General features: G+C 39.4%; 3 long non-coding RNA genes across 7 annotated transcripts in view; 1 reads left to right on the top strand and 2 right to left on the bottom strand.

Moving 5' to 3' along the window:
- Positions 1-13,771, top strand: part of LOC139967266 (uncharacterized) — a 386,449-nt gene that overhangs the window by 220,582 nt on the left and 152,096 nt on the right. The gene's annotated exons all lie outside the window — the stretch shown is intronic.
- LOC139967260 (uncharacterized) lies at positions 27-5,632 on the bottom strand. Its single transcript, XR_011792934.1, has 3 exons — positions 979-5,632; positions 218-910; positions 27-154 (listed from the first exon to the last, which is right to left on the bottom strand). It is a non-coding gene; the product is annotated as an uncharacterized lncRNA (long non-coding RNA).
- The window catches only part of LOC139967262 (uncharacterized), a 152,861-nt gene continuing 148,236 nt past the window's right edge, over positions 9,147-13,771 (bottom strand). For 4 of the 5 annotated variants that reach the window (XR_011792936.1, XR_011792939.1, XR_011792937.1 and 1 more), the window contains exon 6: positions 9,147-13,176. This is a non-coding gene — a long non-coding RNA (uncharacterized lncRNA). The remainder of the gene's footprint in view (positions 13,177-13,771) is intronic. The other variant, XR_011792935.1, reaches the window with a different exon arrangement.

Below are 13,771 nucleotides of genomic sequence, written 5' to 3'. Positions count from 1 at the left end.
ACTGGTATAATACAAGTAGATCTCTAACCTCCATTTCTAAGAACACATCAAGCAGCAATGAATGCTGGTACAATACAAGTAGATCTCTAACCTCCATTTCTAAGAGCATGCCAAGCAGCAATGAATACTGGTACAATACAAGTAGATCTCTAACCTCCATTTCTAAGAACACATCAAGCAGCAATGAATGCTGGTACAATACAAGTAGATTTCTAACCTCCATTTCTAAGACCACGCCAAGCAGCAATGAATGCTGGTACAATACAAGTAGATCTCTAACCTCCATTTCTAAGACCACGCCAAGCAGCAATGAATGCTGATATAATACAAGTAGATCTCTAACCTCCATTTCTAAGACCACGCCAAGCAGCAATGAATGCTGGTACAATACAAGTAGATCTCTAACCTCCATTTCTAAGACCACGCCAAGCAGCAATGAATGCTGGTATAATACAAGTAGATCTCTAACCTCCATTTCTAAGAACACATCAAGCAGCAATGAATGCTGGTACTATACAAGTAGATCTCTAACCTCCATTTCTAAGAGCACGCCAAGCAGCAATGAATAATGGTACAATACAAGTAGATCTCCAACCTCCATTTCTAAGACCATGCCAAGCAGCAATGAATGCTGGTACAATACAAGTAGATCTCCAACCTCCATTTCTAAGACCACGCCAAGCAGCAATGAATGCTGATATAATACAAGTAGATCTCTAACCTCCATTTCTAAGACCACGCCAAGCAGCAATGAATGCTGGTACAATACAAGTAGATCTCTAACCTCCATTTCTAAGACCACGCCAAGCAGCAATGAATGCTGGTACAATACAAGTAGATCTCTAACCTCCATTTCTAAGAGCAGGCCAAGCAGCAATGAATGCTGATACAATACAAGTAGATTTCTAACCTCCATTTCTAAGAGCACGCCAAGCCAAGCAGCAATGAATGCTGGTACACTACAAGTAGATCTCTAACCTCCATTTCTAAGAGCACGCCAAGCAGCAATGAATGCTGGTATAATACAAGTAGATCTCTAACCTCCATTTCTAAGAACACATCAAGCAGCAATGAATGCTGGTACTATACAAGTAGATCTCTAACCTCCATTTCTAAGAGCATGCCAAGCAGCAATGAATGCTGGTATAATACAAGTAGATCTCTAACCTCCATTTCTAAGACCATGTCAAGCAGCAATGAATGCTGGTACACTACAAGTAGATCTCTAACCTCCATTTCTAAGACCACGCCAAGCAGCAATGAATGCTGGTACTATACAAGTAGATCTCTAACCTCCATTTCTAAGTCTCTTTCTCTTATTCTTAAACCTTCATAGAAAACTCACTTTAAGTAATAATAATAATAATAATAATAATTAACAGTTTTTATATAGCGCAACTTATAAGTCTAACCACAAAGATACTTGTGTAATTTATGTATCATTGTTCACAAGAGTCCGACATTTTTGGAAGTTTTCTGTCAAGATGCATTGTATAATGAACTGAACTTTGCTACACTACTACATTACTACACTACTACATTACTACTCTACTACATTACTACATTACTACACTACTCAATTACTACACTACTCAATTACTACACTACTACATTACTACACTACTATACTACACTACTACATTACTACACTACTATACTACACTACTACATTACTACACTACTACCTTACTACTCTACTACATTACTATGCTACTACATTACTATGCTACTACATTACTACACTACTACATTACTTCTCTACTACATTACTACTCTACTACATTACTACGCTACTATAATACACTACTATTGAATGGATAGAATGGGACCGATGCAGTAGCATTAATACATAGGATTTCTAGGTTTTTTTAATTAGAAAATTGTGTTCAGTGTACAATATGTGATTGACTAGATTTAGGCATATTTCACAGGGCTTGTGTCCACAAATAACACTGGTGGAACACTTAAACATAACCACCAAAGTGAGAACTGATATGATAGCATCACAACTATGAATTCAGATCTGGATTTCATGTGGACCTGGCAGGGTACTGATGAAGGCTGCCAGATCATGTCAAGTACAATGTATCTTACTCTGAATTTTGTCTTTTATTCTCAAACTCAATCAAATAATGATTGTATATTCATGTTTACTAACCAGCCCATTGTATTCTCTATGCATTAGAAGCAGATCACTAAACAGTAGCTGCCCTTAAGACCCAATATTTAGCCAGTTGTTATCTACACATATTTTATTCATCAAGTCAGTGGCTTGCACAAAAGGAGTGTGCCATTGCCCCTGACTCCAATCCTCACTTTAAGGGACATGGTTCAGTTGGGAAAAAATTATTCAGTTGGGGGAAGTTTTATAGGACCCTATTACAAGAGCACAACCCCCCCCCCCCCCACCCTCTTCCAGCCTCACACAAAGTAGGTTTTAGCTGAAACTTGTATTTAGGGCTATGTCTGTACACCTAACTTATAGTCTAAAGATGTCTCAGAGTGCACCATTTGACAGCTTAGAGCAGCATTTTGCATCCTTTTCTATGATTTTTCTCAACCTCACTGACTCCACTATGCCATAACAACATACATAACTAGCTTATCTATTTAAATTTTACTTAAAATGGTGGCATAAAAGTCGAAAAATTTGCAACTTTCAACTTTGTTTTTCTCCAAGATATTTTCCGTTGGGATCCCAATAAACCTCGCCCATATTATGAATATTTAAACACTACGAACGTCATTGACCAATACGTAATATAACACCATGCTTGATTTGTGTACAGTCTATATGGCAGTTGTACCAGGGAGTTGCATAACAACTCCCTGGTTGTACCAACGCAAAGTCTTGAATCTATATTTAGCAACGGCTCATAACTAAACCTGCATTTCTGATTGGTTGCATTCAAACTAGTGGGTTTGGGGGAACTGTATGCGATTAATTTTAACAGTCGAATTTGTCGTGGACACTCTTCTCATTATCTGCAAATATCCTTAACTGCTAGCCAATTAACGCTGTTGGCAGGGAAAAACTTGGCTAATATCTTAGTTTGCTGTTTTGTGATTGATATATGTATAAAACTCGATGGACATGTCAAGAAAGTAGAAAACGGCGACCAAACGCAAATGCTGCTTTAAAATTAAAAAAAAAAAATCCCGGGGAGGATCCTGCAACCTTTGTTGGCTTCAGTGAATCCAGGGCAACACCCTCTCTGTTATAAATTTCTTTCAATCGCCTCTGGTCCACTCATAAAGTTTCAGGCCACTACTTTAATCAGTTTGGGAATTTATAATTTATTATCCCATCTTTTGTTTGGAGCTGCTTATAAAATTATAATGTAAATATGCCTCATACTGCACTAAGTTTGGTGTAGGACCCCACACCTCCCCCTTTCTGCATGGGAGTTGCCTGCAATGAACCTCACAGCAGTACCCTTCCCTCTTAACATACACATCTGGCCATCCTATATAGAGTCAGATCTATACCCAATCAGTTGGGTTCATTTTGGAGTTTATTATTTATTAGCGCAATCCTGCATATAGAGCTATTTGGTATGGACTTAAATTTATGTGAAAACTCAGACCCCCAACTTAGGGGTCAACTTCAATGACCCAAGTTCACCCCCCCCCCCCTCTCTCCATATAAAATCCCTTATTTGCGCATGGGCAATTCCACAACAGTTCAGCCCCATACATCAATCAGTCGGGACAGTTCTGAATTTGGGCCCCATCTTTAAAGTCCTGTGCACGCCACTGCATCAAGTATAAACTAAACCCTGTGATGGTGTGTTAAGATGCAACATACACAGTGTTTGCATAAACATACACATTTGAAGCTGCTGATTAGGAAATTCAACTAGTGTACCATTCCTCTTTATTTACATTGTAATCAATTATTTTCTTTGATAAATCTTTAATTAAGATATTAATTTAGACGTCTTTCACTTGTAATGTGGTGAATTATTTTTATATTCTGACATAATTATTGTCTACAACAGTTTCTGATATAGTTGTCAAGATGCATAATGCATATCTGTATTACTGATGTGTATTGATATGTTAACAAGTTGTGCTGTTTGTGAATGTGTAATATTTATATACACTGTGCTCTTTCATAATTGGTTAATGGCTGATAATGATGCTTACAGTACATTCAATAGATATATGTTAACAAGTCGTGCTGGTATCTGGCAGAGATGATGTTTTCAGTACAATCAATAGATATATGTTAACAAGTCGTGCTGGTCACTGGCTAATGATGCTTTCAGTACATTCAATAGGTATATGTTAACAAGTCGTGCTGGTAACTGGCTAATGATGCTTTCAGTACATTCAATAGATATGAAGAAAGCTTGACTTACTTTGTCTCCTTGTTTGCTTTGATTTCTAGTCTGTAGAGTTGGTTGGTTAATATAGGCCTATATCATTGTTTGTAAATAGATGCCTCATGAGATTGATAAATGTGGAAACAATCCAAAACTTCTTGATATTCATTCACTATAGCTTTTTCAAAGATTGACAGAGAAATTATTAAATACCCTCACAAATATTCACTTGAACCACCATTAAACAAACAGTTCAACAGGACAAAAACCCATCTAAAATACAGATAGATTTGCTTTACAGATTCCAAAGATTAAACTTAGTGGCATTTATACTCACGGGCAAGTAAGTTACTTGAAAGTCTATCTTAAGACTAGCTGGAGTCCATAGCAGGCTTTGATTTCCAAGACAAAAGGAATCTACGCGATGGTGATGGCACGAGGGTTTGTGCACATGTGTTGAATTCTATTGTTATGTAATATTATAGTAGAAGAAAGAATGTGTTCATAATTATGAATGTGAAACACCTGTGTGTATGTTACTCACTGTCTTGAAAACAAACACACACACAAGACGTAAAATGACCTAACGCAGTGCCTGTTTTGGCATATTTTCAGTCACCACGATCGTTTTGAGTGCCTTGATGTGGAAGCGCATAAATCAAAGTAGAGATGGTGTGCAAATAAGGAGGATTGGAGGTGACACAGAGCAGTTAAGAAATTCTGTGTTTAAATCTGTGTAAAAGTAAGGCCCATAGGCGTACGGGACCATTTCAGTTTGGGGGGCAGAAATTTTTGTGCCCGAAAGTTCCCGTGACACTATCTAAGCGGAGCGCCACCAGAAAATTTTTGGCAAAAAATGCCTCTCAGATTGCCGGAAACGGCACATCTGAGGCCTTGCAAGTTGCAACTAAACATTCTTTATTTTATAATCTCACGTTTTAGAAATTTACACTTCCCCAAAAATTTTGTAAATTAGAAGAAGAAAATATGGTTACATCACTTTCAAGGGGAAAAATAGGACAGTACATTTTTTAAGCTCATATTTAGTTACCGTATTTATTATTTTAACACAGTACTCTGCTGCCTCCAGAAAAACATACATTGTTCAACGACACGTAGGCGGGATAATGTCGCTGTGTCGGGTGAGACTGCAATTTGTCTCACAAAACAGTATGCAAAAAGCGTGGTAGCCCAGGTGAGCTGCGCTTACGGTGGTGTTACACGGAAATATTCGAGCATCATGATGCTAAATAAAGAAAATCAATGAATTGTCGGGCAAAAATTTGAAAAAGATTCGGGCAAGCTACTGCATATATATATATATATATATATATATATATATATATATATATAGCACTGGATTGGGGCATATGTTGACACCCTTCTAAGTGGGGTATAGGTTGCCAGTTGGACATGTGACCAAACACCATGGTAGGGGTGTCATGTTGTACCTTGTATACAACTTGTCACAAACAAGGGGGTATATGATGGCAAAACTATTGAGGGGGTATTCTATAGCCCATAAGGGAACGGTATATCCATTTCGGTTAACATATACCCAGAGCGCTTTTCATATCCCATTTTCGGGGTGTTTGTTTACCACCATACATTTAGTGTTATTATATAAGGCACCAATGCTATCATGGTATATATCTTCAGTAACAAAATTATGCAATCGATAAGGGAGGATGCTCCAGATATGTCTTGCATTGGTTCACGGCATGCCAAGGGGGGGGGGAGGTGCGTGCGAGGTGGTGGAAAGTGGGGCAGGGGGAGGTGAGTGGGGCAGGGGGTGAAAGGTGTGTGCGAGGCAGTGGAAGGTGCGTGCGAGGCGGTGGAAGGTGAGTGGGGGGAGGTGATTGCAAGGTGCGTGGGAGGGGATGGAACATGGGTGCGAGGCGGAGGAAGGTGAGGCAGGGGATGGAAGGTGGGTGCGATTCGGTGAGAGGTGCGTACGAGGGGGTGGAAGGTGAGTGCGAGGGGGGGGGAGGTGTGTGCGAGGGGATGGAAGATCCGTGAGAGGCGTTGGAAGGTGAGTGCGAGGGGGAGGTGTGTGCTAGGGGATGGAAGGTGCGTGCGAGGCGGTGCAAGGTGAGGCAGGGGGAGGGTGAGTGGGAGGGGTGAAGGTGAGTGCGAGGGGAGGAGGGGCGGGGAGGTGTGTGCGAGTGGATGGAAGAGCCGTGAGAGTCGGTGGAAGGTGAGTGCGAGGAGGAAGGTGGGTGCTAGGGGATGGAAGGTGCCTGCGAGGCGGTGGAAGGTGAGGCAGGGGAGGGTGAGTGGGAGGGGGTGAAGGTGAGTGCGAGGGGGAAGGTGAGACAGGGGAAGGTGAGTGGGAAGGGGTGAAAGGTGTGTGCAAGGGGATGGAAGGTGCGTCCGAGGCGTTGGAAGGTGAGGCAAGGGGAAAGTGAGTGGGAGGGGGTGAAGGTGAGTGCTAGGGGGAAAGGTGAGTGGGAGGGGGTGAAGGTGAGTGCTAGGGGGGAAGGTGAGTGGGAGGGGGTGAAAGGTGTGCGAGGGGATGGAAGGTGCGTGCAAGGCGTTGGAAGGTGAGGCAAGGGGAAGGTGAGTGGGAGGGGGTGCATGTGAGTGCTAGGGGGAAGATGAGGCAGGGGGAGGTGAGTGGGGGAGGAAGATGTGTGCGAGGTGATGAGAGGTGAGTGCAAGGCGTTGGAGGTGAGTGCGAGGGGGGAAGGTGTGTGCTAGGGAATGGAAGGTGCCTGCGAGGCGGTGGAAGCTGAGGCAGGGGGAGGGTGAGTGGGAGGGGGTAAAGCTGAGTGCGAGGGGAGAAGATGAGGCAGGGAGAGGTAAGTGGGAAGGGATGGAAGATATGTGTGAGGCGGTGGAAGGTGCGTGCCAGGCGGTGGAAAGTGGAAGGTGAGTGGGGGGGGGGGGGAGGTGTGTGTGAGGCGGTGGAAGGTGATGGACACACAGGGGAGTGGAGTAAAACTATAAAGTGGCACAGTTATTGGTGAAATATCCAGGAATACTAACTATGACATTAATGTACCGATTACCAAAGACGAAAGGAAGGGTCAGGGACGTAGCTAAGGCCTGATGATTGGGGGGGGGGGTGTACTGGCTGAAATTCCAACTGGATGGGTTTTGGAGCCAGAAAATTCCGACTGTTGCCTTGTACCCCCCCCCCCGCACTACTCGCCAACGATACGGTCAGTTACAGTCAGACACCGTACCTATCTTTCACGACTGCACTTTTGTTCCGATCTTTTTTCGGTACATTTGTACCACTGGCCCTCACTTCACAAACATAATCACTCTGGTTAAGCAAGTAAGCAACTGAGTGTATGTTATCTGCTTGATAGGCTACATAAACTACTAAGTACAAAAGCTATGTTAACGTAATAAAGGGGGGGAAATGCAGTGCTTTTTCCTAGCGCGTTTAATATTTTTTTCTTAGGGGGGAGGGGGGTTGGGGCTATTTATCACTCACATCAAGTGTTCACAAATCAAATGTTCACTTCATTCCAACTGAGCGTTTGGAAGTGAACAATTCAACATTTTGCAGAAAAACGTTGAGTTGACGAGATACGATAAGTTGTCAATTAACCATTTTGCAAAATATTTTCAATTGCTCAGATGGAATGAAGTGAACAATTGAACATTTTGCAGCAAAATGTCCAATTCACGAGATATGATAAGTTGTCAATTAAACATTTTTCATATAATTGTTCAATTGCTCAGTCTGTTTTTACCTCCATGGTTAAAGCAACTGAGCAATCCAACATTTTTCTGTCTTTTGATCAGATTTTATGTTGTTATCTAAACAATTTACTGAAAATTTTGCCTTATGGGGCAAAGTTTTTCTTATGTTGATGGCACTTTTTAGCTTCTGTAGATTAGCATTGAGTTTTATATATGCTTACGTTACACAGTGGTTCTATTAGGCATTTTGTTTGTATGGTGGAGTATAAGGATCGCGAGACACAATTTTTCAACGTGACAAGGAAAACGTGGTAAATATGACTGATTAAAGGTCAATTTTGACTGGAAATTTTAGGTCACTCAAAATTACAAGAATGTATGAAAATTAGAGTGCGACAGTCGGAAAAATTAGAGTGCGACAGTAGGAAATTCCAACTGTCGCACTCATATTTTACAACTATCGTCAGTTTACCAAGATTGGGGTGAGACATTCCCACACCCCCCTCTAGCGACTTCCATGGGAAGGGTACCACACCGCCTCCCCTTACTTCCATGAAAAACAAAGGGAAATGATTCACAGCTCCTACCCCCCCCCCCCAACAAAAATGGGGTGTATGTTAACCTCTATATATATATAGTGTTATCAGATATCGCACTTATGTTTGTAAGGTTTAAATCTGGTGTAAAGAAACATAATTATGCAATCGATATAGGTGGCAGCTCCCCATGTGCTTCTATATGGCAGTGGTGGTTGGGGCGGGTGGGGGGGGGGTTGGGAGTAAGGGTGGTGACTGGACACAAAGGGGCAAGTGGAGTGTTAAAACACTGAGTACAGTATAGGCAAAGCTATTGTAGTGAAATTTCCTGGAATACTAACTTTGATGCAATGTACAGGTTACCCATAGACAATAGGTAGGGTAGGACACCATGTCACATTAACTGCATGCAAAACAAAGGGAAATTATTCACTGTCCTTACAAATGGGGTGTATGTTAACCTCTACAGATATATATATATATATATATATATATATATATATAGTGTTAACAGATATGGCATTAATGTTTTAAAGGTATATATCTGGTGTAAAGGAAAGAAATGCAATAGATAAGGGAGGCAGCTCCCAATAGTATTTTGCATTGCTTCACTGCACGCAATGGTTGGAGGAGGGGGGGGGGGGGTTAGGGTGGGGCTGGACACAAGGGAGAAAATGTATCAAAGTTGTGTAACATTATATATAGGCAAAGTTATTGTAGTGAGATATCCTACAATACTAACTTTGATGTAATGTCAGGTTACAAATAAACAAAAGGAAGGCCAGCACCCCCCTCCCATTAACAGCATGAAAAAAAAAATAAAGAACAATAATTCACAGCCCCCAAAACTGGGGTGTATGTTAACATCTACATACATTTAGCATTTGCAGATATAGCATTAATGTTGTAGGCTGGTCTTTATCTGGTGTGAAGGAAACAAAATTATGCAATTATCTAGGGAAGAAGCCCCAATGTGTTTTTGCTTTGGTTCACTGCATGCTAGGGGGAGAGGATGGGTAAGGGTGGGCCCTGGACACAAAGGATAACATGTTTTGGAGTGGTGTAAAATCATATATAGGCAAAGTTATGTGTTAAATTATCCTGGAATACTAACTTTGTGCAGGTAACCCATAGACGAAAGGAAAGGCAGGACACCCACTTCCCCTCAGTTGCATAAAAGACAAATGGAAATGATTCACAGCCCCCCCCCACCAAAAAAGGGGTGTATATTAATCTCCACATATAGTTAGTGTTATCAGATTTAGCACTTACGTTGAAGGTCTATATCTGGTGTGAAAGAAACAAAATTATGCAATCAATAAAGGAGGCAGCTCCCAATGTCATTTTGGATTGCTTCAGTGCATGCCGGGGATGTAGGGGGCGGGGGTGGACACAAAGTGGAAAATGATTTTGAGTGGTGAAACATTATATATAGGCAAACTTGTTAGTTAATGCTTTAGGAATACTTACTTTTACGACAATGTACAGGTCATAGAAAAAAAGTAGGGCCAAAACCCCCTCCGCCTAGTTGCATTAAAACAACAGGAAAAGCTTCACTGTCCAAAAAGTGGGGTGTATGTTAACCAGTATATTTATTGTCATCAGATATTGCATCAACATTTTCAGGGTCGATTTCAGTTGTGAATTACAGTAACAAAACTATGCAATTAATACGGAAGGTAGCTCTCAATTTGAGTTTGCATTGGGTCTGCATAGCACGAGATGGAGAATGGGTAAGGGTACAGATTGAAGAAACAGGGGATGGTGTATTGGAGTTGGGTAACATAAGTAAATGAAATATCGAACACTGTTAATGAGTGGGCAGGCTTTGTACCTCCCCCTTTTTGCAAGACAGATACATTGATTCACTGCATACCAGGGGTGAAAGATGTGTAAAGGCAGCGATTAAGAGAAAGAGGAAGATGTTTTGGAGTAGGTTCATTTAGTTTACAAATGGTATAAGTGAAATATCCAGGACTGCTACTACCTTGACCTGAATGGACAGGTCAGCCACTGAAAAGGGAGGATGATACATAACACCTCATTAGGTACATAGCCAAGGTAAATTGGACAGTTTTAACACCCCTCTCCTATAGTATAGGGTTCAATCATGGAAAACAAACAATGAAGCTGAAATTATTTGTTCCAAATGAGTGTTTGAAACTTTGAAGAAACACATTCCTCTCCAGTCTAAATGTAGAAAAAAGACAAGGATGGGGAAATGTACTGCAAAGTGAATTACTACATTTTCCATCTTGTTCCATCTGGTTGACTAAATAATCTACAAAAGATTACAAAAGCACAAACACAAATGAAGACATACTTCATGCTTTTTTAATTGTCACATTTATTAACCTACACAAAGGGTTTTACTTGTGTTATGTAATCCCAAGAGGATTAAACTTATGCAAAGCGTTTGGACTGGCAAGATGTTACATAATATTTCGATTGTGAGTTAACAAATATATTCAAAAGTAGGACAGGTGGATGAACCATTAATGAATGGGTCTATTATGCATATAGGACAATACCAATTTGTGACAGTTCACTTTAAACAATACCTGAAACAGAGGATTCCATCACTATGAAATGCTTAATTTAGGCAGAATTCTGGCCTTGAAATCTTATAGTACCTATAGTACCTACAAAATAGCGGAATATGAGCCTAAGTTGTTTCCTTCTGTCTTTTATATAATTTTTTTTAATTTTATCTTTTATTTTCAAGCTTTCATGCTGCTTTCTTTAACCTGCAAACCTAAGGGTAAAATGTTTTATCAGTGAATCTGGCTCCACAAGACCACTTAGGCTTGACTACAATGCCTTTTGTCCGTCATAAATTGTGAATGTCTTTGAACATGGGATTGTCAGTGCAGGCCATAGAAGTCCTAGTGGGGTATGTGTGCTAGACTGAGTAGTACTCCAGCTACTTGGAATGATTAGACAACAATGCTTAAAGCGTAATTTTTCAGCCAGTTATTTCCATTTCAATTGTTAACTCTACTTTTAAAAGTGCATACATGATCCTTAACATACCAAGTATAAAGGCACTTTCAGTGTGCATTTAAATAAAAAATTACATCTGAATGGTGGGACTATCTATATCATATTTTAAGTCATTCTCAATATTGACTTTCACAGTAGGTTTGGTGATTTCTTTTCATGCGAAGGTGATCAAAGATAGCTGCAATACATATGCATGAAATGAAGAATGCACCATGCTATTTCTTTAACATTAAGTGAAGTACATGGTGGCTACAGCACAAAATGAATGAAATGAAGAATTCCAATGCTTGACACTATATGCTTGGTTATTTTATGCATAGGAGGTCAAAGATACAACACAGAATGCATGAGATAATTAATTTCAATGTGTGACAGTATATTAGGTGATTTTTTCATGCAAAATTATGTCAATAATGGCTACAACACTGAATGCAAATGTCATATATTTTTAGGAAAATCCTTGTTGAATAATTGAAGTCAACAATGCAAAAACAACTCCAGAGATCAAAATGATCCAATGAAAAATGAAGATTAAGATTAGGTCATTTCATTACAATAATTCAATACAATTCAATATAATATAATAATTCAATTTATCGAATGAAGACAGTTATACTGGTGATAATTAGCTTCAGTGACAAGAGTCTCAACATAACACATGCAGACACTTATGATTAACAAACAAGAGCCAAACTAAGTGTCATACAATAGGGTATCAATTATGATTGGTTTTATCGAATTGACAGATTTGGTTTCTCCCTGTTAATACAGCAAATTCCAATGAAACTTGTTTCAACCTGTTGTGACTTAAATGATAAATACAGCAGGAGCCACTACTGCTTTCTATTGTATAAACTTGTATCTTGTTGAACTTGTTGTGACTAATAACAGTCAATTGGTGTTGAACTTGCTAAACCTTTTTTTCTTTTTTATTTCTTTTTAAAGTCTCTTTTCTTATTCCAATGATTTTTTCCAATGATTGATTCCACTATTAAGAAGGGAAAATAAACAAAACTCTCTAAGAAAAATGTGTTGTGTGAATATTGTGTGTTGAAAAATAAGTAAACTTTGATAAATAATTTAGAAAATTGGCAATGAACAGTCACATAACAACAAGAGAACAGCTAAAGTAGAAAGGATTTATGCTCTGCAAGAAGGAAGATTGTGCTGATGATGATCAGATATACACATTTTAATGAATCACCCATGGTACAATGTTTGTAATGTGCATCGTGTAACAACAATGTATCATGATGATATATTGACGAAAAACTAAGCTGAGTAAAGCCATGTGAAATTTACTTTAACTATTATTTGAGATTCATCCAAATGGGCATCACATTTACAGTAGACTGTCAATTTTGCTTTTATTAAACATGAAAGTTGTACTGATAAGAAATTAAATTTCACATTAATGAATCAATGGAGGTACTGTAAAGTGATAGAAATGAACAGTGTATCAAAGGTATGCTCTATTGGCCCCAAATATGCTATATAGTCAAATATGGTCACCTTTTGTCAAAATTCTTAATTGAAATGGTTCTTGATTTCTTTTTGTCGAGAAAGCTGAGATCCAGCCAAGGTCTTTGAACAGAATGGGCACTGTGACAATCTCTGTGGACATCCTTGCCTTTGCTGAAGCGGTTTATGAGCTGTAAATAAGAAGTAAAAGAAATGACAAATTGCACTTAAACCACAGTTGCAAATGCATTGGTAACACCCACGGTCACCACAAACTGCCCAATTACATTCACTGTACACAGAGCCAATCATTACTGATATCGACATTGATGTCTTCTTTAATTAAAAAGAAATATAGATTTCAATAAATTCAGATGAAGACACTTTCACAACTTTCACGAAGTGTTCCCAGTTCCATGCTTCTTTCATCAGGTTCTGGTGTAAATTTTCCTGTGGTATATAATATATATGATAACAGCTTAAATTACTTATGAACTCTGGTTGGATTATTCATCAACATAGCCATATTGTGGTTCAGAATGATTTAAGGGACAAGGAGTTTTACAGTGTAGTTAGTCCAGTCTTGTCTTACAGTGTAGTTAGTCCACTCTTGTCCATTCTGTGTGTTTCACCACTTGATTTCACATTGCAATAAACCAATATTACATGTGAGTGACAGATTAGCAATGTTGTGTAGCAACGGTACATAACGATGAAGAGAATGAATAATACAGGCTTCTACATTTTAAAGGAAAAACAATATACTTCATTTCTGTTTTACTACAC

This window comes from Apostichopus japonicus, chromosome 5 (genome assembly GCF_037975245.1).
Source record: "Apostichopus japonicus isolate 1M-3 chromosome 5, ASM3797524v1, whole genome shotgun sequence".
Taxonomy (NCBI): Eukaryota; Metazoa; Echinodermata; class Holothuroidea; order Aspidochirotida; family Stichopodidae; genus Apostichopus; species Apostichopus japonicus.
This window is presented reverse-complemented; position numbering and strand designations above follow the sequence as displayed.